Here is a 4,731-nt window from a genome sequence, read left to right as displayed (position 1 = left end):
ATCGCAGGGTAATCGTTCAACCACCGATTATGCCATCGAATTTCGTACACTTGCAGCCCAAAGTGGATTAAGTCGCACTAAAGGCCTTCTTCCAACAGAGCCTCAGTACAGATCTTCAGGCCGAACTAATATGTAAAGGGGAGCATCTATCGTTTTCAGGTCGACCACGCCGACAACTAAACCTGTGCTATTACTGTGGTGAAGCAGGCCACCGCAGCGGAGGATGTCCCCACAAACCATCTTCTCACCAGGTGAATATTAATAATTTTGCTATTTTACAAAATAAATCCCTCATATTACCTATCTCCCTAAAGACTGATCACTCTGTCTTTGAATCAACAGCAATGATTGACTCCGGAGCCGCACTCAACCTCATCAGTCAAACCCTTGTGGAAGAATTCAAACTTCCCACTCAACCTTGTACACCTCCCATTGAAATCAAAGCCATTGACAACACCTCCATTTGCAAAGGAATCTCTCAACGAACCAACACCCTCACTCTGACCATTGGATTATTCCATCAAGAATCTATCACCCACGCACCCCGTCACAACATCATTCTCGGACACCCATGGTTAACTGCTCATGACCCAGACATCTCCTGGCATTATGGTGAGCTCATTCATTGGTCCCCCTTCTGCTATCAACACTGTCTTTCTGCTAGCCCTCAACCATGTTTAACTACCAGTGTAGAAAGCCCTGAGACCGAGAAAACAGTCCACATCCCACCTATTTACCGAGACCCTTCCAAAGTTTTCAGCAAGGCCAAAGCAACCTCCTATACCACCTCACCGACCCTGGGACTGTGCCATAGAACTTTTACCCAACGCCATGCCGCCCAAAAGTAAAGTTTATCCTCTGTCTAGAACTGAAACTCAAGCCATGGAAGAATACATTCAGGAAGCTTTAGATTCCGGTTTTATCCGCTCATCCACATCTCCAGCGACCATGCATCGACACATCTCCAGCGACCATGCATCGACTATCAAGGTCTCAACAACATCACCGTAAAATTGTGGAAAGATATTCATTCAAAAAGGAAACCTTAAAGACATTGTTAACCGGCAGCCCAAAGTGGATTAAGTCGCACTAAAGGCCATCTTCCAACAGAGCCTCAGTACAGATCTCCAGGCCGAACTAATATGTAAAGGGGAGCATCTATCGTTTTCAGGTCGACTACGCCGACAACTCAACCTCTGCTATTACTGAGGTGAAGCAGGCCACCACAGCGGAGGATGTCCCCACAAACTTCTCACCAGGTGAATATTAATAATTTTGCTATTTTACAAAATAAATCCCTCATATTACCTATCTCCCTAAAGACTGATCACTCTGTCTTTGAATCAACAGCAATGATTGACTCCGGAGCCGCACTCAACCTCATCAGTCAAACCCTTGTGGAAGAATTCAAACTTCCCACTCAACCTTGTACACCTCCCATTGAAACCACATCTCCAGCGGCAGCCGGCTTCTTCTTTGTGGAAAAAAAGGATGGAGGACTTCGACCATGCATCGACTATCAAGGTCTCAACAACGTGTGACGAGCGTCCCGAAGGATCATCAGCGTCGCCCTGGCAACACACGAGCTCACGCTCATCAACAGGGAATCGCTCTCAGCTGCGCCTCATCAGCCGGCAGCCTTATAAACGGCGTGCTGACGGCTCACAAGTGAGAAAGATCTCCACAAGGCTGGATGTTAATGTTTTCTCTCCTTTTCTCCACACAGAGAGCAGCTGAGGGCAGATTCCCACTCCCCTTTCACTGGACTCACTCGAAGCACGACAACGCCAGATCACGCCTCACCTCAAACTGCACGCACCTTTTCAACACCTTTACCTTTTCTTTATTTAATAAATCCACCCTCCGGGGCAACAAAGCGAGTTCTCTTTCCTGTGGTACTTCACCCCGTCACAAACGTCACCGTAAAATTGTGGAAAGAGATTCATTCAAAAAGGAAACCTTAAAGACCACATGAAAATTCACACTGGAGAGAAGCCTTTCATATGCCAACAGTGTGGAAAGAGTTTCAGTGAAAATAGAAACCTTAAAATCCACATGAGAATTCACGCAGGAGAAAAGCCTTTCATCTGCCAACAGTGTGGAAAGAGTTTCATTCAAAAAGGAAACCTTAAAGACCACATGAAAGTTCACACTGGAAAGAAACCCTTCACCTGCCATCTGTGTGGAAAGAGTTTCACTCGAAAGGGAACCCTTAAAAGGCACATGAAAGTTCACACAGGAGAGAAGCCTTTCATCTGCCAACAGTGTGGAAAGAGTTTCAGTGAAAATAGAAACCTTAAAATCCACATGAGAATTCACGCAGGAGAAAAGCCTTTCATCTGCCAACAGTGTGGAAAGAGTTTCATTCAAAAAGGAAACCTTAAAGACCACATGAAAGTTCACACTGGAAAGAAACCCTTCACCTGCCATCTGTGTGGAAAGAGTTTCACTCGAAAGGGAACCCTTAAAAGGCACATGAGAATTCACACAGGAGAGAGGCGTTTCATCTGCCAACAGTGTAGAAAGAGTTTCACTGAAAAGGCACATGAGAATTCACACAGGAGAGAAGTGTTTCATCTGCAAATGGTGCGGAAGAAGTTTCAGTAACCCTGGAAACTTTAGAGTCCACGCTGGAGAGAGACCTTACCCCTGCAATAAGTGTGGAGTTTCTGCATAAAACTACAACTTACAAACCACATGAAAGTTCACACTGGAAAGAAACCCTTCACCTGCCATCTGTGTGGAAAAAGTTTCAATCAAAAACAAACCCTTTATGCCCACAGGCGAATTCACACATTGGAGAACCTTTTTACCTGCAAACAGTGTGGAAAGAGTTTCACGATTAAAGCAAACCTAAAAACTCACGTGAGAATTCACACTGGAGAGAGACCTTACACCTGCCACCAATGTGGATAAATGTTTAGTCGATAAGAAAGCTTTAATGCCCACATGAAAATTCAAACTGAAGAAAGCCGTTTCATATGTTCTCAGTGTGGAAAATGTTTCACATGGAAAAGTCACCTTAACATCCAAATTAAGTCACACTGGTGTGGGAAGAGTTACATACATGTAATGCCAAGCCAGCAGAGGGAGCCCTCACCCGAATACTGACTGTGCTCAACCTCCCTCTGCTTCCTCTCTGACCACTTCCTGTTTGGCAACCATATAAGCTAACTCATGTGCACCTGTTCCTTGCGAAGTATTGCCAGTTCATCTGCCGTACCGTGCATTATTCTGAGTATTATCCTGACTGTTTACCTGTGTATTACATTGCCTTTTGATTACGTCTCTTGGATTTGCCAATAAAACGTCCGCATATGGATTCTACTCCTGCCTCCGCGTCCTCAGTACAGAATACTTTGCCTCCCATGAATCCAGCGGACATTGCAAACCTTCAAGCAGCATTCGCTTATCAAATCGATCTTCTCAAGGGATATCAGGAACAACTAACTAATCTACACGCGGGCAATGAACACCTGACTCACCACATTCAATCCCTCCCTGCAACAACGCCGAAGACGGTAAGCTTTGTACTTCCAGATAAATTTGATGGGTCTGCCGAACAGTGCAGAGGCTTTTTACGACAAGTAAAAATTTACTTTGACCATCAGGAAGATAAATTTGAGTTAGAGGAGAAGAAATGCACTTTCTTAATGACATTGTTAACCGGCAAGGCTATTGACTGGGCTGCTGCAATTTGGGACACAGATGTTAACCTCAGAACTTCTATGAATTACTTTATTTCACAAATCCGTGAAGTCTTTGAATATCCTGCTGGAGGCAAGGATGTGAAGTCCCAAATCTTGCACGTCGCAGGGTAATCATTCAGCCACCGATTATGCCATCGAATTTCGTACACTTGCAGCCCAAAGTGGATTAAGTCGCACTAAAGGCCTTCTTCCAACAGAGCCTCAGTACAGATCTTCAGGCCGAACTAATATGTAAAGGGGAGCATCTATCGTTTTCAGGTCGACTACGCCGACAACTCAACCTCTGCTATTACTGTGGTGAAGCAGGCCACCGCAGCGGAGGATGTCCCCACAAACCATCTTCTCACCAGGTGAATATTAATAATTTTGCTATTTTACAAAATAAATCCCTCATATTACCTATCTCCCTAAAGACTGATCACTCTGTCTTTGAATCAACAGCAATGATTGACTCCGGAGCCGCACTCAACCTCATCAGTCAAACCCTTGTGGAAGAATTCAAACTTCCCACTCAACCTTGTACACCTCCCATTGAAATCAAAGCCATTGACAACACCTCCATTTGCAAAGGAATCTCTCAACGAACCAACACCCTCACTCTGACCATTGGATTATTCCATCAAGAATCTATCACCCACGCCCCCAGTCACAACATCATTCTCGGACACCCATGGTTAACTGCTCATGACCCAGACATCTCCTTGCATTATGGTGAGCTCATTCATTGGTCCCCCTTCTGCTATCAACACTGTCTTTCTGCTAGCCCTCAACCATGTTTAACTACCAGTGTAGAAAGCCCTGAGACCGAGAAAACAGTCCACATCCCACCTATTTACCGAGACCCTTCCGAAGTTTTCAGCAAGGCCAAAGCAACCTCCTATACCACCTCACCGACCCTGGGACTGTGCCATAGAACTTTTACCCAACGCCATGCCGCCCAAAAGTAAAGTTTATCCTCTGTCTAGAACTGAAACTCAAGCCATGGAAGAATACATTCAGGAAGCTTTAGATTCCGGTTTTA

General features: G+C 45.0%; 1 pseudogene; it reads left to right on the top strand.

Annotated features, from left to right (window-relative positions):
• Nucleotides 1-2,916, top strand: part of LOC141323394 (uncharacterized) — a 72,666-nt pseudogene extending 69,750 nt beyond the window's left edge.
• The last annotated feature ends 1,815 nt before the right edge of the window (nt 2,917-4,731 follow it).

The sequence above is a fragment of the Garra rufa genome, chromosome 1 (genome assembly GCF_049309525.1).
Source record: "Garra rufa chromosome 1, GarRuf1.0, whole genome shotgun sequence".
Lineage (NCBI taxonomy): Eukaryota > Metazoa > Chordata > Actinopteri > Cypriniformes > Cyprinidae > Garra > Garra rufa.
Note: the sequence above shows the minus strand (reverse complement) of the source record. Positions and strands in the feature narration are given on the sequence as shown.